This window comes from Phoxinus phoxinus, assembly GCF_949152265.1.
Source record: "Phoxinus phoxinus genome assembly, chromosome: 17".
Lineage (NCBI taxonomy): Eukaryota > Metazoa > Chordata > Actinopteri > Cypriniformes > Leuciscidae > Phoxinus > Phoxinus phoxinus.
In genome coordinates this window covers 22,430,536-22,452,563 of record NC_136892.1, presented here as the reverse complement: position 1 = coordinate 22,452,563, position 22,028 = coordinate 22,430,536, and the positions used below count along the sequence as shown (strand labels likewise).

The following is a 22,028-nucleotide window of genomic DNA, read 5'->3' as shown; positions in this document are numbered from 1 at the left end:
ATGGCTTTGAAATGAATAAAGACGTACACATTTCTACATTGTGACCTCTTTAGCCTAAAGCTGTTGGAAGATTTGATCTATTGTGAAGTAATGTACTCTTGTGTGTATTTACAATGAGCTGGTAGGCCTGGTTAATGTGAAAAGTAGAGCATCTGTTAGGCCTGCAGGCACCCAGTGAAGACCACAGAGCGGTTCTTCCTGAACCTGAATAAGCTCATAGAAAGACATCGCCTAACAGAACTCATGTGGTAAATCTGTGGCTCACTTATCACTTTATTACTTCGTGAGATTCAGGCATAAAGTTATGTATTAATCCCACTTTATGAAGTACGGAGCTTGTAGTCTGGAGACAGTGCATGGTAGCATAGGAAACCACAGTCACTGATTAGATCAGTGGTGGCTGCTGCCTTTCAAGAGTGGACAGATGCCACTTATCAGTGGCAATGTATGTATTAAGATATGTTCAGTTTCTCAACTAAATTAATCAACCATGGTCACAACAGTATTTATACAATATTTACAAATGGTAATACTCAAGAAACAAGATTATGAACATCAAACTAAATGCCAAACGCTACCAGTCATTTTCAATTATTGGTGGTTTGTGGCAAAGTCCCACCTATTTGTGCCCATTTATGTATTAAAGGTAGGGTAGGCAACTTCGGAGAGGCTAGCAATAGCCAGCTAGCTTTGAAAGCATGAGATCACACCCTCCCTTCAGAACAGCTCAGAGTAGAGCGTGACTTCATTACGGTAATTACGACATGGCGTGAACACAGCATAAGCTCGTTTATTTGGGTCAGGAGGAACTGTAAAAGGCAACTGCTGTTTGTTGGCTCAGTGGCTCGGACTAAATGCAATGATTGGACGAACATTTTTTGGTTCTAAGACTTCCATAGAAGATATATGTAGGCTTAGATTTTATAATATTTAGACCATTTCTATTATAGATTGCTATCAAGATGTGAAGAGAGTTTCAAACAGTATAACAAAGGTGTTTATGAAAAACATTGCCTATACCCTATCTTTAATTTATTTATTAATTTATTACATTTTATATAGCCTATACAATTCTACCAGAAAGATTCTTGAGGCAACATGACATAACGCTTTTTAAATGTATTAACAGCCCAGCAAGTATTGTGTTATGAAGTCTTTTCTAACAATATAAATCTTTACTATCATTTTTATCAATTTTAACACATCATTGCTGAATAAAAATTATTCAAAAAAAGAAAGAAAAAACTTTTTAATGTTAGTGTATATTGTTACAAAAGATTGTAACAATATATATTACAAATATATTATATATTATCATATATTGTAACAGACTCTAAAAAATGCTGGGTTGTTTCAACCCAAACCCGGGTAAAATATGGACAAACCCAGCGATTGGGTTACATTTTTTAATTAAATATGTTAACCCAACGGTTGGGTTCGTCCATATTTTACCCAAATTTGGGTTGAAACAACCCAGCATTTTTTAGAGTGCATATTACCATATATATACACACTCTAAAAAATGCTGGGTTGTTTCAACCCAATTAAAATAAAACATGGACAGACCTGAACGTTGGGTTAAAAATATAATGTAAAAATTTAACCCAACGGCTGGGTTTGTCCATATTTTACCCAAAATTGGGTTGAAACAACCCAGCATTTTTTAGAGTAAATATATATATATATATATATATATATATATATATATATATATATATACTGTATATATATACTTTTTTCATAAATAAATACATAAATGCTTTGTTTTCCAGTAGTTAGGAAAATCCCAGGTCCCCTGACCAACAAAAATGACCTCAGGATGATGGGTGAGAGAAAATCAATCGTAACTGCCTTAGATCAATATTAATAATGGTGATGCTGTTGTCTGTCCCTGACCTAACAGAGACAAATGAGCTAAGACAAGGAATGGAAACATAAGGAGGTTTGTTTCGAAGGGCTGTCTCTCTACTTAAAGTAAAGCCCTACTGACCAGAAGCTGAACAGTTCAGGGTGTCATGAAGACATACCCAATAAATGAAGATTTAGCCAAATAAAAATAGTCAGCTTCAAGGTGTACATTTTCATAAATAGAAAACCTCTTGAATTTTTAAGGCTAATTGCTTGCTGACAATAAGCAGTGTAATGCCTTTTTCCTCCACTTGAGGTGAGCTTTGACCACTGGGACTTATTCACAGTGATATGTGTAAGAATGTATAAGAGAAAGATTTTTAGGTGCTGTTTAGTCACAATTTCACCATCAGTTAAGTTCACATTTTTTTAATTCATACATTATATCATATTCATTTAGCATGCACTTTTGGTAACACTTTAGTTTAGGATCCAATTCTCATAATTAACTAATTTCTTATTAGCATGCATATTATGATATTGGCTGTTTATTACTACTTATAAAGCACATATTAATGCCTTATTACCCCATACCTAAACTTAACATCTACCTTACTAACTATTAAGCAGTAGTTAGGCTATTATTAAGGCAAAAGTTATAGTTAATAGTTAGTTAATAGTGAGAATTAGACCCTTATCTAAAGTGTTTTAAAGTGTCACTTTTATCGAAAGTGAAGTTTAAGTCAACATGCGTCTTTTTGTGCATGATTCAGCTTATTGCATTTACTCTCGTTCTCATGCTTGGCATGCCAAAATCTAGCTTTTTGTACTTTCCCATTCTGCCTTGCAACTTTACTATCTTCCTAAAAAAATCAGATAATGAGAAACATTTCAAAGAAAAAAGTTTTGCTAATGGAGACGTATAGAGTGGAGAGATTTCATGCTTCCGAATGAAGTTCCCCATTCAAAGTTGCACAGGAATGATTAGTCACCACTAGGTAATTAATCCCAAGACTCCCTTGTGTCTGGGCCCAGACGTATCCCAAACTCTCATTGTTTGTTTTGATATTATGCTTCAAGAGGTAGTGTGATCTCCTCCCTGTGCGGAGCGTATGTTATCGGTTTCAGTAAATCATTGGACTCCTATTTGTCACCTACTTCATATGCGATGTGGTGGTGAGTTAGTTTCACGCCATTAGTGAATGAAACAATATCAATGTCTGCAGAGAGGATTTACAACGTTTGATTGGGTATCACTATGATCCCTCTCCACAGGCCCCTGTCTTTGCCCTCGTAGCCTTGCCCGAGTGGCAGTGGAAAGGGCCGGACATCTGAGAAGGCCTGATTGGGTTCCGCATTAGCTCTCTCAGGTGAGCTGCCCACTGGATCTGTTTACTGCCTGGGCAGCGACCACAGGGAAGTGATCCCCAGCTTTAAAGTTTGGCCCCGGATGAGGCTATGATTACTCGCGAAAGTGTGTGTGTTTGAGTGTGTCTGTTTTTGAGGGAAGCATTGTTCAACCCCCAGCTGGGAGTTCAAACAGAGGTCCCACAGCTGTGCATCTCTGGGGAGGTAACAAGGGACTTATGGGAAACCAGAGAGAATGACATATGGCCACACCAGCGTTCCTGAGTCTGAGAAATCTAGCAAGCTCCGTTTTCTATCCACCTTCTGTTTTTTTTTTTTTTTTGTGCCAAGGCAACTTTTTCCAGTTGCAAATGTCAAATTATATCTTAATTTGGAGCTTGTGTGTGTGAGATCTTCAGATGTTTTGTCTGATGTTTTGATGTGATACGGTGGGGTATTAACATATGAAATGACATCATAACGTCATCTCTAGGGTTCTGTTGTACAGAGCAAAGAGCAAAAGGAGGGAACACAAGGAGTGAAGTGGAAACAGAATCACAGAAAACAAAAAAGCACAGTCTGGGATCATAATCTCAAGGTGGTTTTGAGAAGCAATGGGGTTTAGATTTAGTTAAAGAACCACTCTTTCATTAAAAAAAGTTTGATTTAGGCTATGAAAGTGAAGGGTGACCTTGTGTTTTGCTTAATATTCTGTTTCTGACTGCTGAGCATTTGAAAAGGTCTCTCTGGATCATGTATGCAATATATTACTCAAGTTTGAAGAACATGCAGTGCATTCATCATCCAGAATCAAGCTCATGTTGTTTAATTCCCAAACGAATAACTCTTGAGTTGGTTTATTTGCTCCGCTGTATAGTCTGATTCCCAAACAAATGACTCTTTTGAGCCCAGTCTTTTTAATGAATCAAAAGCATACAGTGGGATCAGTGTAGTCTGATTCCTAAACAAATTACTCTTTAAGGCAAATTATTGATTTAGATTTATGCACCCAAATGTCTAGATTTTCCAAAATGATCTTATCATTAGGCTGTGGAATTGCTTTTTTTTTTTTACTTCTACTATAATAATTGTTAATGGAACTGCTAAAAAAATCGGAATCATTAAATAAGAGGAATCGGAATCCGAACCTTTTACAATTATCATTCCTAATCTTGAAGCTGATTTTTACAATCTTATCCTAACTGTTTTGCTTTGAGATCTTTAGATTAGATAATAATGTCGGACATGTGTATTTGACTTCTCAATCACCTTGCCTATTCTTGTGCTCTCTCGTTAGGATGTTCCAGGTAACCCAACACTGCATAAATATTTGTCCAACATAACCGTGTCCCTTCAGATCATAATGATGCTGAAACCCGACAACGGTCCCCCCCCCAGCGAAGTAATTCTACCCAAGCTTGCATGGCCATTATTGATGGCCAAGTAAGTGTTACTGTTACAAACCAATTACTCAGTCATTCAACTTTGATGAGGGACTCTACAAATAAGCCGAGATGCTTATCGCTTTCCAACTCTCGCTTTCACCAATGCCCGCCCTTCTTGCGGCTCACTTTTTCCTCTCTTTCCTATTAAGTAGGAGGAGAAAATGACAGTTGGCTGTCTCGGCTGGTATCAAGGGAAAGTTTCTGCTGGTTCAAGAGGTAAAGAAGTCACGAGGTGAGCAATGTGTCCCCACAGTGACACTGAGAAATCTGGTGACCCAGTAAAGTGATATCACGCCAAAGAGGTAAGGGAAGACAAAAAAAAAAGTGTTCGCCACCCCTTCATGTGTCTAAACTGGCAAAAGATGGGAAGGTGTGTGTCAGCGATGCAGTGAAGGACGGGGAACTTCCTTTCCAGTGTTTGCATGTGTGAGTAGGAGGTGTGTATGCACGAGGCAACAGTGGCAGACACCCTGAAGCTATACATAACCAAAGTCTCACAGACATATGACTGGAATTTTTGATAGGTTTAATGAACCTGTTTAATGACTATAAATGACCTGTATTCGTCATTGCGATTTGCATTTCAGATGCATCTGAAACTTGGTGATCACTTGAAGGCGGCAGCCAATGAGTTATTTTTTTGTCCAAAAGTGTTCTTTTAATTCTCGTCAAGCTGACAGAGGCATTTGTGTTATTTAACATTTGATAAAAAAGGAAACAGGCGTTTCCTCAACAGGAAGGATGTGCCTGGTGAACGTCCCCTGTGATGTGTGAGAAAGGGGAACCAGGCCCGCAGCCAAACGACGCTGGTAGCAGTTTAACTAATGAGGTCGTGAGATTCATTCATGGAATTGATGGTCATAACGAAAGACTCGGCGGCATGTGATGCATACTCGGCTGGATTCTGTGCTCGATCCGACACTGTCGGGCAGAAGAAACCTGTTTGAATTGAGTCCACTGCCACAATCACGGTTTGGTCAAGGACTAATCCTACTCTGTCAGTGCAAACACGCTAGAGAGATAAACTTTGGTTCTTCGAGCGCAGGGCTTTGCTAGTTACTCTTTTACTGACCGTGGGGAAGTTTCTCCTCTTTGAGGTTTCCTCGTCTGTTCTCTCTAGGCTTTTCAACTCCAATCCGACTCTTTCTAGTGGGATTTGTGATAAAAGGCGAGTTTTCCTTGTAGTGCCGCACATTCCCTAGAGAGCAGAGCAGGGAAGCTGTTGTGCATTAACTCAGTACTGAGGCAGAGCATCTGGGTGATGTTTATGGAGATTTATTGGTCTCCCCCAGGCCCTAATTGCCTCCTCCCCAGTGGGTAGTCCTGTTAGGGCCGATGAGATTGTCATCCCTCTCTGGGCCTGATAATGGCTGGAGCAGGTGGACCAACGTATTGTTTACGTCTGTAGGTTATAGAGACAAATGGTGCCCCCAGACTCCTTTTGGCCCGGAGGACACACACAGATCAGAGGGAAACTTCCCCTCTTGGGTCATAAACAGAGCTGTTGCGCCTCAACTTGGCCTTCATGTTCATTGTTGAGAGGCGGGAGCCACATCATGGCTCCCAAGTTAAGGGATATATTTGTAATAAAATGTTTTTAATGTGAACAGCATGTCATTTTCTGTCTGATTTAGAGTGATTAAAAGACAGCGGTGAGCACTGTCTGGTTGAGGAATACATTTACCAGTGTTTCTTCTTTTTTTGGACTTTGTACAGAGTTTGTACTACAAAAATGTGAGCACTGTAGTGCATTAAAAACATTGCTCTGGTTATTTGAGTGTCCTGAGTAGCATAGCAACACTAGCTCACCCAATGGCATGAGTTTAGGGCGGGGCTATCTGCTTGGCTGTCCAATGGCAGACAGGAAGAGTGTTTGGGAAACCTGTTTGAAAACAATCATCAGTTTGGTGAGGCATACACAGAAATAAAAATGTTCACCTTAATTCTACATTTCAAGTTCATTTTATACTCTTTGTAGCATAGTCTTTAAATAGTATCTTCTTTTTATGTATTCTGTGTTGTTCCTAACATTTAAGAAATTGCACTTCTGAAAAGTTGTTGAAAAGTTAAAAAGCCATCACAATATAACTATATTTTGCTTTAGCTTAAGATTTTTTTTCTCCTAGTTACTTTAGTCAGAGTGAATACGTGATGGAGATTTCTATTGTGTAGAGTTAAGCTGGTCTTGTCAATTGTTGTAAAGAGTTAATTGAATATTGATCTTGTGAATTATCGCAAGTTCTGTTAATTTGTGTGACTCAATTTTCTTTTATTTCATGTTTTACAAACTAAAAGGACAGTTTTCAAGCTTAAATATGCCTATGATCACAAAAGCTGTTTACTCTGATTTAGACTATAACATTGTAATTGATAGAACGTGATGTTTTTAGAATATATCATTTACATTTTCTGTGCATAATGAATCACTTGGTGTGAAGGTATTTTCTTATTCTTTTAGAAAAACAATAATTGTACATGGTCTGTTTATAGCTATAGTGCTATTTGCTGGATTTGCTGCACACTGCAAAAAAAAAAAAAAAAAAATCCTTAAAACAAGATACATTTAGCTGACAAGCAAAACGCTTTGTTTTCAGAGAATAGTGTTTATCTTGTGCAAATGGCAGAGTTGAATTTTTTTGTATGATTGTTTAAAACAAGTAAAAAGGTCTACCACTGACAGACACTTAGCCTTAATATCTTTAGCCGTTTTGCTTGTTTTCCAGTAAACATAACTTAAAACAAGACAAAAAAACATATTACGGTAAGTACATAAAGTAAATTCATCTACAGTCTTAAAAATGAATATATTGAACACTGTATGCATAAATAATGCATAATAATTTAAATAAATAATGTCTATATAATGAAATCTAGTTTGGACTCTAGTATTATATCAATATAAAGTAAAAACACTTAGGCTACCTAGCTTATAGACCAACCCTAATATTTTATTCAATCATTTATTTATCCATGATAGAATAATATCATCTGTCTGTTAACATCACCTTTACCTTTGTAGACTTTCATATTTTTTTATATGGTTACTGTCATGAGCAAAAACAAAAACAAAAAAAGTTAAAAAAAATGTCTGCAGAGAAATGGAGACATTTCTATGTGTGGGAGGCAGGCGGCTGGTGACAGGCTCATGATTTTTGCAGAGGAACATGACTTCAGAAGGCCTGTCTGATGAGCCTGAGACAGGCCTGTCAGAGAGAGTGTAAGTGCACTAATGACTGCGAGCAGCCTCGCCACTCAGGGCATGAATATTGGATATATATGTAAGTGCATATTTTCTCTACTCCCCATCTGATTCTTAGTCCCAGGTCCACATGTACCGAGAGGACCGTCACACAAAATCAGTGACCAAAGTCAGCGAAGCACAGGCCTGACAAATATCTCAAGGATATTAAAATCGAATTCTAAATTTATCAGACACTCTGCATCTCACTTTTTGTGAAGGGGATAGATTTAGATCCAGTCACTGAAAGCTTAAATTTGAACAGGAAGAGGCTACAGAAATAAATTATAAAGGTTGATGTCAGATTGATGTTTTTAGATCAAAATTGACCCAAATAACTTTTTTTGTATTGTGCATTCCCAAATATTTTTTTTGTTTTTTCCATGTGTAATGATTTGCACCACCTCTGAAATAACTACTTATCTTTTTCAGAATATGCAAAAAAAGACAGGAAAACAAGAGTTAAAAATTTAGTTCGTTTTTTTTTTTTTTTTATAGAAGTGGGCCTTTAATTCGAAAAATTTATTTCCTTCAGTCATGCTTACCATCAACTTTATCCAATCAGAATGTTATCATGAAGGTAAAATGTGTTTCAAATGCTGTTTTACTATGAATTCAAAACAGTGAGTCATGTGGAGGAGTCAGTAGGTGGACCAGACATGTGGGTGGCAGATGTTTAGGGGCCAGTCTGAGGGTGATATCTGGGTGAATTAGGTATGATTCACTCAGACACACAGTCATTTCACACCAGCAACAGGTACGAGCAAAACATTGTGGCAGTCAGGTTAAGCAACACTGTGTTATTGCAGGACTCAAGCTTCCAGAACCAGGGGACAGACGCAGTGTGGAAAGAGTTTGCAACAACAACCCATGTGTCTTTGCGCAACGCTGATGCACATCTATTTTTGTTGCAGCTCACTTTTGCCCCTTGTAACTTGTTTTGAATCTGTTAGACGGACCAAATCGAATATTGAAATGAGTTCCAAGCCCCATCTGCCCTGCTTGTGCTTGTGCATGTGATCTGAGCCAGATAAGAGAAACTGTTCCTGTCTGCCTATTGAATACACAAACGTGAAGACCAATTTACTAAATGCTAACTTTCCATTGTAGGGCTTTCTGGCGAGCGTTTTCTTCAAGGCCATTACCGAGAAGAGAAAAAGCATTTTAGTCGCATACATTTTTCTTTCTTTCTTTTTCTAAATTTTGTCATTACACATTATATAATCCATACGACAATTTGAATAAAAGTTTAATTAAAATTCTTAAAAAAGCAATTATTTAAATTGCTACAAGTGAATTTAAGCATCACATAATCATAATTAGTCCTTAAAAACTAAACCATGACACCAATATAATTAATCACTAAGAATTAAAATCAGTAATTTTAAAAGTGAATTTATGCATCACACAATATAATGCACAGTATGAAAAATGGATATTCATTTTGAGATTTGCATTTGATAAGTTATTCAATTAACTTTAATTAATATTAAAGTTGTTTTTAAAGATTAACTTAAAATGAGCGGTGAGATGATGGCAAGGGTAGTTTTCTTATTCAATTTACATCATCATTTTCTTTTTGTTGAAAATCCTAAAACCTTTTTGGTTACACTGTTTAATGTGACGTATAGTTACATTGTAATTACTCAAATAAGTACTGAGTAATATTAATTAACTACATGTACTTACTATAGAGTTAGGGTTTGGTTTAGGTTTAGTTACTTGTAATTATGCATAATTTACTGTTAATTTATAATAATTTTCTGTTATTACTATATAGTTACTTACTGTATAGTATGTCACCTTAAAATAGTGTTACCAAATGTTTTTATTTCCAGGTTTAAGTGTGAAAAAAATCCTGGATTTTCAGTGTTTTCTGACTTTGGTATGTATATATATATATAAGATGCGCATATTTCTGTAGGCTTCTGTGGACTTTCTTCTTTATATGCTTTGTAAATCCACACTGTATTGAGCAGCAGGGAGCAGTTATTCAGTTACAGACAAGATCCTTAGTCATGAATGCATTGGGTTTGTGTCTGGGAGCTTGAGTGGGGACTGACTTTCTACAATAATCAGGCTGTCATGTTGTCGCCAAGCTGTGACATCCGTATTGACTGTGATAGCGCTGAGCTCTGCTTCTAGTTCATTCTCTTTAGCACCTGTCACTTTCCATGCACTCCATCACACCTGCTGTGATAAATTCACTCCATTTTTTTGTGTGTCCCAAAGGCAGTTGCTCTAATTTATTTTCCCTCTCGGTCTCCTAGATGGGTTTCAGTGTGTTCAGAGGCATATGGGAGGATTTAGACGACTTTATATTTTATAAAGATACGGTCATAACACATTGGCAGCAGGAGTGTGGTTGGGAAAACACTCATAGTGAACCCGGTTAAAACAAAAGCAATCAAAAAAACATCTATCATTGCTACAGATGCGTGTGCTTTGCCACCCATATCTCGGTTGTTATAATTACAACCTATCAGGAAGTGGCACGACGACTTGTAAAGTTCAATGGAAAAAACGGCATTCGTATACTGTACCACAACAGGGCTGACAACCACAGTGAGGGGTCTGACCTTACACAATGGTATTTCAAACATTAGCAAAACATAACTGATTGCCAAAAAAATAATTTAAACACTTTAGCCACACTTGTATAAAAGAAAACACAATCACACTTTTCAAGTAAAACGTTTTACAGAATGAAGTTTGTTTCGTAGGTCTCTAAGTGTGGCTTAAGGTGTGCAAAAACACTTTATTTTTGACATTTATATGTAAAATGGAGACACTAAAACATGTCCATGGAAATATAACTCGCAAATTTAGAAAAGATCAAGATAATTTTCCTCCGTGTCTTTCTGGGTTTTTTTCTCCATGTTTGCACAGGATGTTGGTGAATTATTTACATTTCTTGGACACATACGGCCAGGAAATGTTTGATAGCACATCATTCATTATCATAAATATTCAAGCATGCTGTTTAGACGTACAGATTTAGAAAGTTTGTGAAAAGCAGTCGTAGATGCAGCTGTAGGTTCTGTGGGAGGGAGAAGGGTGGGTATAGACAAGGAAACGCATCAGATAGAAAGCGAGCGAGGCTGCCGAGAATTGTCACTGGCACAACCAAATGTGACTGTGCATAGAAAGAAGAATTTTTCATGTCTGTGCCTCTTTGATTCATATACAGAGGAGATGACAGCATGCTCAGACTCTCGCTGTCTCTGACCAACCGAATCTTGTGTCTGGCTCAGAGGGTGGATTGGGTAGAGAGTGTGAATAGTCGTGTTTTACCACAGGCTGGCCCTAGATTGTGGAAAGCACCTTGCTTTTTAAACTTTCTTGAGGTTGCTTGTTGCGTTTTTGTGCCTGCATGCCAAAGCCCATTTTGTTCACCTTTGCCTCTACTAAGCTTACATGTAAGTTGTAAAAAAAAAAAAAACTTTTCTACCTGCCTTTGATACCCAGCCCTTGAAGTGCTTCACCGCACAGCACAGGAAGTTGGCCAGCCTACTGGGTAGACTGTTGTTTCTGTTACTCTACTTCATGCAAAAATAAGGGCATGGAAAAAGAGCCAATAAGCAAAGATTATGAATGGGTATAGGCAATATTTTTATCTCTATTTTAACATTTTTATTTGAGCAAATAAACATCTTTTTGAGCTTTTTGGCTTGTAAGCTGAGGTCTGTTTTTCACCCTGCCCTTCAAAAGTTTGGAGACATAGTAGTTTTTCTTTGTTTTTTGTTTTTTACAATTGTTAAGACACTAAACCCCATTCTCTGAACTATTCTCACTAGCCTAAACCAATTTGTCAAATGAATCACTTATACAGGTTTAGGCAGTTAGACACTATTTGCAACTCTTATGCACTCTCTAAAACACATTTCACTCTGTAATACGTTTGTGTCACAAAACAATAAACACAAGAGACAAAAGTTCAACACAATTAAAACACAGTTGTCATCGTATACACACAACGATTCAAAATTGTTTACACGTTTCTAATGATGTGATCAAACCAACTGTACAGCCAGTTCAGAGTACACAGGTGGCACAGGTGCACTAAATGTTGATACCAACTATAGATGGAAACGGTCTGAGAGGGAGAAGTACATAAGAGGTGGTGGATGAGGAGGATGAGGATGAGAAAGAGCAAGGTGTAAAGGGTATTATCAAGGCTGGGTCTGTCAGAGTAGAGGGTTTTTCTCTTCGCCTGGCAAGAGACCGCGTTGCTTGTGATGTGGACAAAGTCCTCAGGCCAGAGCCTGCAGGAAGACATGAGGCTGAAGCTGAATGAATCTCTCATTGACCTTGATTTTGTAGTTGCACAACTTGCAGTATTTGAGTGTACTGTAACATGCTTTTCATTTAGAGATTTATTTGAAGTTGGACTGCAGGTTTTTTACAGTATATACAAGTTCTGAATATACAGACATTCAGTAGCCTAGTATTCAATATTCAGTACATTATTATACTTGCAGTGCATACAGTATACATTATATTCAATTACTATGCTTTATGTAATTGCTTTTTTTTTTTACTGTATACAGTCTTTTTTTCTGTTGGGGTTTTGGGAGTTTAGTTTGAAAATGTTGATACTTTTGTTCAGTAAAGATGCATTTAATTGATCAAAAGTGACAGTAAAGACATTTATAACTTTACAATATATTCCTATTCATCATCAAAACATTTTTTTTTTACAGTTTTCACAAATATTATGCAGCACAAACGTTTTGAGAAATGATTGAGCTCCAGTTATAGAGTTATAGAACATAGAAGGATTTATGACACTTAAGACTGGAGTAGTGGCTGCTGAGAACTCTGCTTTGCCATCACATTAATAAATTACATTGTAAAAAAACCTTTTCTAGTTCAATATATTTTAAATGGTAATACTATTTCACAATATCACTGTTTAACTGTGGTGAGCAAAAGAGACTTATTTCAAAAACATTTAAAAAATATTAACAAACTGTTGAACAGTGGGATAGACAGACAGACAGATGGATGGCTGGCTGGCTGGAGTTTCTCTTCAAGGAAAATAGACTAAAAACGTTTTAGACTTATCCTGCACCACACACATGTTTGTCCAATCAGATACTTACCTGCAACCAATAGCAATTGTTATATCACAGCATATAAGCAATTATTTGCTAAAGTCATTTCATGGGGTCTTTAAAGCTTAAAACGTCTTTAAGCACTTGGAAGTGGAACATCTTACATTAACATGTTATGTTACAAAAAGGCTTACAAAAAGCTTAGAATGAGCAAAAGTAGGTCTGAAATCCTTGTTTTCTGTTGCTCATATTACAGTTCATTTGAGAAAACCCATGTAAAGTGATGATCATGTAGATTCTAGATAATTCGAGTAGGTTTTTGAGAATCATCAGTGTGTAAATCTTGAAATTAGCATCGGTATGAGTCAGCCTGTCTCTGTTTCTTCTCACTGTAGGGTTGAAGTGAAACCACCATCATCAGCAGTTTGACCACTCTTTTGCAATAATAGCATTCGTTTTCTCCTCGACCTATAAAAACTCTCGGCACATCCAGCCCGCCCAGCTGACTCCACACTTGTTGAAAGCACATATCATTTCGGAAGAGCGTGATAGAGCATAATGAAGACAGGGGAAAAAAATTAGTGACTCTCGAGGAAAAGAAAAATAAATATTGCTGCTTCAAGCGAGATTTTATCTGCTGAGATCGTTGATACGGTTGTCAGAAACTTGTGCAGGGAAAAAGGGCTGATTTTGTAAGATGGAGAAGAACGTTCGGGGCCGTGGTTCTGCTGAGGGCATGTCATCTGTGCTTCCAAGAAAAGAAAAGATAAAAGACATCAGTCAACAAACTCCCATTTAACACTAAACACTCTTGAGACTCACTTGTCTTGGGCCGTGCCAACTCGGTGACATTGAATACTTGTATAAAAATTGCTGAGGACAATAAAACCAGAGAAGCCGGAAAGTTTGGATTCCAAACAATAAGAAAATAAATAAGACGGGATGCTGGCCTAAGACAACAGTCACTGATGAAACTGTCAAGCTGCAAGATCAACATTTGTCAGTTGCGCTTCCTCTGGAAATACACGACCCTGAGATTTTATCAGGGGATCGTTCCCGATCCAGTATTTGTTAGTTTGACACACTGTTTATTTTCATGCGCTTTTGATTAGTGAAGCTCTCTTCATTGTAGCTTGGTTGTTTCTGGACCGTATCCCAACACAATAGGGAATATTCACCTCATGATTTACATCATGCTGTGACCGAACAATATAGAGTGTCAGCGTTTCTTTGAAGGTCCTTTGGGTATACTGTTGCTTTACATAGCAAAAGTCAATATGGCGAGTTAAAACATCGGTCTTGCTGTGATGTTTATTTCACCATACTCTGTCAAAAGACCAACTTGTTGTTTTATGCTAAGTCACTCATACTTTTCCCACACCCACATGTCACTGGCTGAGGTGAACAGGCCTGGAAACAAATTTGTACTGAATCTGAGCATTCTTTCAACGCGGGAACTCTTTGTGTTCCCTGAATTGTGCTCATAAAGACACACCAGGTTATAAACCTGTTTTCGCATGCATTGCATTTGGTTTCACGCTCGCAAAACAAGAGTGTTGGTTAAAGGGATACTGTAGTTCACTCAAAATTTAAATTAGCCCATGATTTACTCACCCTGAAGCCATAGGTGTATTCTTACACCTAGGATTCTTCTTTCAGACTAATACACACTTATTTCATTCTTCTTTCAGACGAATATAATCAGAGTTATATACAAAAATGTCCTGGCTCTTCCAAGCTTCACAATGGCAGTGTCATTACTTTGTGCGTCAAGTTCAAGGGTTACTCTTTTGGCGTAAATCGATGTGTACGACCGTCTGCCGGAAGCTAGTTATTATAGTCGATAAAGTTTTAAATGGATATTTTTCTTACACAAACGCATCGCTTTACTTCAGAAGGCCTTTATTAACCCCCGGAGAGCCGTGTCAGGCACTTTAATCATGAATAGATGCGCTTTGATGGACTTCCAAAGACATACAGCCATTCACTGCCATTATGAAGTTTGGAAGAGCCAGGACATTTTTTTTAAAAATATTATTATAGTATTGGTCTGAAAGAAGAATGTCATATACACCTAGGATGGCTTCAGGGTGAGTAAATCATGGGCTAATTTTCATTTTTGGGTGAGCTATCCATTTAAGCTGTTTTGAAACTGTGGCTTTCCCAGCTAAAAGCTGCTTTTAGGTAGTTTTGTTTTAAAATAGTTCAACTGTGGTTTAATAAAAGTAGTTAATCAAGTTTTTGAGTTAGCTTTCAGTCTTTTTGATGGAAATGACCCCCATTATGATCCACTTGCAAGGAATCTGTTTCCTAAAATGTATAGGCTATGTATCTTTGTGTACAATAAGCCAATTACGTGTGATTTTATAAAGACAACCTGTTGATTCCCCAATTTATATAATTGTCTCTCATATAATTTTATATATTTATAATTGTGTTGTTAAAAGCTATATTTTTATAAATATTATATGGAAATATTAACTGTTTCCCCAATTTATATAATATATTTTTTGTATTTCTTTTTTATTTATTTGATTGTATATTATTATATATATATATATATATATATATATATATATATATATATATATATATATATATATTCATTCTAGTTTTCTATTAAACTTACAGTTTTTCTCGATTGTTTACACACATTTTGTGAAAGCATGCCTCATTCTCAGAACTCTACACACAAATCAAAAAACACACAATGGGCAAAACCCCTCAATTCTCCTGCAAAATGAAACTTTACATTCAAAACAATGTTATATTCACTCGATCTCGGAGAGATGAGAGAATGAGAACGCGCAGCTGATATTGAGTATTGTCAGATATTTCAGTATTGATATGCATCAAAATATAGATATTTTGACAACACTACTACTATGTAGTTTGTTGTTTCTCCAAACTTTCAGTCCAATAATCACTGCTAATTTTCATTTTTGGGTGAGCTATCCATTTAAGCTGTTTTGAAACTGTGGCTTTCCCAGCTAAAAGCTGCTTTTAGGTAGTTTTGTTTTAAAATAGTTCAACTGTGGTTTAATAAAAGTAGTTAATCAAGTTTTTGAGTTAGCTTTCAGTCTTTTTGATGGAAATGACCCCCATTATGATCCACTTGCAAGGAATCTGTTTCCTAAAATGTATAGGCTATGTATCTTTGTGTACAATAAGCCAATTACGTGTGATTTTATAAAGACAACCTGTTGATTCCCCAATTTATATAATTGTCTCTCATATAATTTTATATATTTATAATTGTGTTGTTAAAAGCTATATTTTTATAAATATTATATGGAAATATTAACTGTTTCCCCAATTTATATAATATATTTTTTGTATTTCTTTTTTATTTATTTGATTGTATATTATTATATATATATATATATATATATATATATATATATATATATATATATATATATATATATATATATATATATATATATATATATATATATATATATATATATATATTCATTCTAGTTTTCTATTAAACTTACAGTTTTTCTCGATTGTTTACACACATTTTGTGAAAGCATGCCTCATTCTCAGAACTCTACACACAAATCAAAAAACACACAATGGGCAAAACCCCTCAATTCTCCTGCAAAATGAAACTTTACATTCAAAACAATGTTATATTCACTCGATCTCGGAGAGATGAGAGAATGAGAACGCGCAGCTGATATTGAGTATTGTCAGATATTTCAGTATTGATATGCATCAAAATATAGATATTTTGACAACACTACTACTATGTAGTTTGTTGTTTCTCCAAACTTTCAGTCCAATAATCACTGCTCCTTGCCTTCACTTATGATCAGCTCTTCACTCAAAACCTGCAGCTGCTTTTTTCAGTAACGCGAGTAGTTGTAATTCGTTACTCCCACCTCTGCGCACTACTACGTTTAGGCAGTCCAAAAACTGGCAGGAGTCATGGTTGTGATGTCCGTGGTGAGACCAGGGACTTGAATGTTGAATATGGAGTCATTGTCAGACACGTCTGTAATTTTGCTTGAATGTGACGCAGTACATCGTTGACCCCATTCATGGCTTTCCCATAAGGTGTGGTTGTGTATTTTCTGAACTGCAGGAATATCCGGAGGAAAACCCCCTACTTTTATGAATGAGGCTGTGAAAAGCCTACTTATCCTTTCCATAATAGGCCATACGGTGTTGTTTTTGTTTGTGGTAGATGTGTACGGGCATGAGGTGAGTGCAGGGGTCAAAGGTTAAATTGAAGTGAGGCAGGAAGACTAACCAGTGGTTTCTTTCAGGAACTTATCCTCCTTTATGTGGTTGAAAACCTCCTTAGTGATTATAGAGCGCTTAAGAGCTAAATATAGACTGGCTGGAAATTCTCTATTCAAAATAAGTGAATTGTCACCATGCGGTTTTTCCGTCTCCTCTAACCCAGCGGCGTTTTAAAACTCTCATTTTCTCTCCCTGTGTGTCAGAAGAAAAAATGAAACTTCTATTTTTCAATAAATATTGTTCATTCTCCCGAACCACTACTCCTTTTTTCTTCTGCTTTGGCTTTTGGGGAGGAAAAAAAAAAAAAAAAAAGCTTAATTTATTTTTCATAAACAGTGCGTGCACAAAAAACAGCACATTTGAATACTTCCCTAGAGGGCTTGTGTTCAAATGAAAACAATGAAAACACAATCATAACACTGTGGTGTTGTTGGAGAGGTTATAATGGAGAGCTGTTCCAGTGCAGCTCTGGCCCCTGTCCAGTGATTGTCAGATGTGATCAGAGGGAGGTCTTCACTCTTGATATGATCAGCCTGGAGGAGACAGAGAAGTTGAAAGAAATACACAAGACTTCTCACGTCGCTCTCTCTGTTTGTCAGCTTGAACTCTCTGTCTGTTCAAAATTGGCACTTTACCATGAGCAAGAAAATGATCACATGAGCACAGTAATGCATAGAGATAAGAGGTTCTTATGCAGACCATGACAGACTAGACACCGTTCACATACACACTGCTGATATATATTGTTGTCACTCCTTTTCTGAGTGCTTAATCCTGTTCACACACAATTAAGTTATTTAAAGGAGTGACTGACAACCTTCCTGGAAAATTCAGGTAGTGCAACCCAATTTTTATTAAACGTGTATAGTGTGAACCGAACCAGACTTGCACTTTAACTTGTCACTAACTATTCAGGTGGACTTAAGTAGCCAACCAGTGAACTAATCATTCTTATGAGCTGATTATTTTTAGAGAATCAGTTCTGGTTCACAATTCGCACTGGACTATTTATTCACGATTCATCCAACGGTTATGAGCAAAGTCTGTCGGCCATATTTGCAACGCCTCCGGGCAGCTATTTCAGGCATCCAAGACCAAGCCCTATCTGTTTAAATGGGGGAATCCTGAAATCTCAAAAACTGTTTGCCGAACTCATAATTAAATAACATATTTAAATCAGAAACAAAATCTGACATTAACTGTCCAATAAATGTTGTTTCTCATGCTCAAATAGCGTTAAAGCAGCTTATTTTTAGGCAAGACCAGCCAATGCGCATGTGCAGTCCTAAGTCCTTCTATGAGAACCGAAGCTTCTAACGGCAGCTGCAGTGAAGCAATGACTTTACCAGTCAGCGATTGGCTCTTTTACTTAAATGGCAGGACTTATTCTGCCATATTGTGCGTTGCACTTTCTCCTATTCATAAGTAATAGGAGTGAACCGTCTTTCTCTATAGTCTGTTATGAGTGGCCTATGTTTAAATTGTGGTCTGTTCCTCACATCATCTGCCATTATATGTCATTATGACGACTTGGTCACTGTATATTAATGTTTTATGTAAATGACCAGTGATTTTTGTTCTGCAGAAAATAGAAAGTCATACAAATTTTAAAAAGCATGAGGGTGAGTAATATTAATTAATTATATAATTTTATATAGTGTTATATATTATATTATATTATATTATATTATACTCTATATATATAAAATAGATATATATATATATATATAAAATAGATTTAATTTCCATTTTTGGGTAAACTATTCATTTGTGTGGTTGTAACTCCCAAAAGCAGTGTCTATGTGGTCATGACAACAGATATCCAATGTACATTGAGTAGTATGTTAGCTCAATAGGTTGTATGTCCATGTGCAATAGAGGTAAAACGGATATCTTCAGGCGCTAATGGATTTCAGAGGCACCACATATGCTTTTTTACACCAAAACAAATAATTCACTAATAAAATGTGTATAGAAAGGTTCCTATGCAAAATTGTGTGTACACGGTTAGTAAATGTTTTTTTTTACCCTCTTTATCATCTTGGAGGGGGTTTTTATGTGTCAACATTAATTTCTGTGTAGAGCTACAGATCATCCTGGATAATGACTTCAGGATTTCCTGCTCTTCAAAGCAGATCTAATGTTTAATCCAAAACAAAAACTTTGACACCATAAGCTACTATTTCAGGGCCTACTTCTTGGCTGGAAACCCTGAACAATGGCCGCTTTGTGTTTCATGTTTGGGGATCAGTTCTGGTAGATATAATTAGATGTTGTTTTATTAAGGTAGCTCCCCACAAGAAGCCAATAAAAGTGGTTTCCGCCTGGAAATCCATACAGAAGACGGGGCTAAAATTACAACCACAGATAAGGTTAAACAAACAGCTCCCATCCGTCCCGCATCAGCCGCGGGGCCACGGATCGACCCTGCTAAGGTCTTCAACTAGACGTGTACTGCCATGCCTACCACTCTGGGTAATCCAACCCAGCCCCTCATTTCATCACTTCCACAGCATTTTTTCAAACATTTGCATATGTGTGAATAAACTAACAGTGATCGGGAGTGCAGTTAATAGCCCACCCCCATCCCAAAATGCCAGCACAGCTTTTTTTTTCTCCATTTCAGAGCATATAAAGGGCATGGAGTGGGAATGTATAGAAGCACACACACATATGCGTTTGCCAGCTCTTCACACATTGCGTGCTTCCCGTTGGGGGAGGAGGGGGGGGCGGGGGATGAGAGTGAGGCTTCCTCCCGAGCCTGAAGCTGAGAAAAAGAGAAGCGTTACGCTTGCTTTCATTGCCGAGGGCCCAACAAGGGTTTTATCTCGGTCCTATGGGACTGCGCAAGGGTGATTTCTTAAGAAGTGAAGCAGAGTGAGATTGGAGGAGATGAGGTGGGAGGGGAGATGGAATAGGGAGTTAGGGAGGGAGGGTGGATTTCTGTACCTTTGGATCTACAGAACATCCACAGGAAAGAGTATTGTTCTGACAACATTATAACAACAACAACACATCCCCTTCCCATGTCTACACCCTTCGAATCTGATCGCCAGTCATCATCATCAGGACACCAACAAAATAAGAAATAAATAAAAAGGCATTGACCATAAAAGTGGTCCAAGTGGTGTATTCCAAGTATTTTGAAGTCATACAAGAGACTTGTGTGATGGACAAGCTGAAATGCAAGGCGTTATCCAATAAAAATCTTTGTGTTCTCTTTCCTTGCAGAATTTAAGAGAGTTCAAGAGAAAAGTATTTCATGAAGGGAATATTTTTTTGAATCAAATCTTTTCTAAGAATCATTTGATCAAGTTCACAAAACGGGTCTGGAGTGCATTTCCGAAAAGCATCGTAAGCCTAAGTAGATAATACGATCTCTACGATCTACTTAGACTAACTAGCTTTTGGAAAATGCAGCCCTCTATGATTCATTCATCATTCAACCTGATTCAATACTTCTGCAAGTTCAGCCAAAGTCTCTTTCAAGGAAAGTGAATTCACTCAGCGGCCATACTTGCTAAGCCTCCGGGCAGATATTTCAGGCATGCAACACTCCTATATAATTCAATGGAGAAATAATTCAATCTGCTCACCAAATTTGCTTGTCCCATTATGCTCAAAGAGCGTTAATAAGCATATATTCAGGTTGGTCCAGCCAATGCACATGTTCAGTCCCAAGCATGTGTTTCAGGACACTAACTGTTTGCGATGACTTTACCAATTGGTGAAATTTAGAATGTGGGACATATTTCACCATATTGTTTGTTGCACTTTCCTCAATTTATAGTAATATGAGTGAACCATCTTGATACTGTATATGCAGTAATATATCAATAATCTGGTCTCTATGGAATAACACCTTAAATTGTGGTTTGTTTGTCAAAGCTATTGTATAGCTTCAAATCTAGCTTAGAGCTACTTAATGATGCTTTTGTGTCCTTTTTGAAGTTCCAGTCCTCATCCAATGTAATTACATGGAAAATTGTGACCAGTACATTATTCAAAACTTTCCCTTTAGTGTTCTAAAGAAAAAGGAAAGTCATGTGGGTTTGGAACAACATGAGAGTGAGGTTGCTAACTTTGTCCAAGACACTCGAGAGGGCATTGCACACAATTAAGGCAGAGCTTGTGGGTAAGGAATGAATTTGAAAAAAAATAAAATATATCAAACATGGTTGTAGGGAAGAAGCATTATCCATCAGTTTTTAACTCAGTTTCTACTGAAAAGTGAATCATTAAAGGAAGAGGAGGGCCGTGCGGATAGATGTCAGTTGTGCTTTTGACAAGCTCTCTAATTTGCAGATGCCTTAAATCCCTTAATGATAAAGGAAATAGGTTCTTCCTAATTGCAGTTCCTCCAGAGGGCTAGTAGACATGCCCTGGGGCATTCTGGGAGTGCCAGGACTAGCCTGTATCAAGCAGGCATTGTGAAATCGGAGGGTGACTTTGAGAGAGATTTACACCCCCAGTCCTTAGGCATACCGGTGATGACAAGGCGTCATCACAACCCTCGTTCATCACCAAGAAAAATTGATCCGGGCATTACACCGTAGACGTGAGTAAACCATTAATCTTGGCTATAATTATGCACAGAACCACTGACAAACCCAGTTGCTGTCATTCTTCCTGCTGAGCAAGGTTAGAGGGGCCAGAGACTGGTGAATTATGGCTGCCCAACACCTCCTCTTCCACAACAAGTTGTGCTTGTGTAATTCACAGTGGAGGATGGTAAATGGACATGGTCATTAAGGAGCACTCTGCGGTACTAAAACTGACGACATTGACTCTTTTTCAGGCTGCGGGATGGATGAAAGAAGGAAACCGTAAACTGTGTGA

At 37.3% G+C, this 22,028-nt stretch overlaps 1 protein-coding gene and 1 long non-coding RNA gene across 5 annotated transcripts in view; both read left to right on the top strand.

Moving 5' to 3' along the window:
- The window catches only part of rxraa (retinoid X receptor, alpha a), a 172,195-nt gene that overhangs the window by 20,979 nt on the left and 129,188 nt on the right, over nt 1-22,028 (top strand). The window lies entirely within an intron of this gene.
- On the top strand, nt 7,820-8,740 carry LOC306984916. Its single transcript, XR_013794688.1, has 3 exons — nt 7,820-7,857; nt 8,503-8,592; nt 8,688-8,740. It is a non-coding gene; the product is annotated as an uncharacterized lncRNA (long non-coding RNA).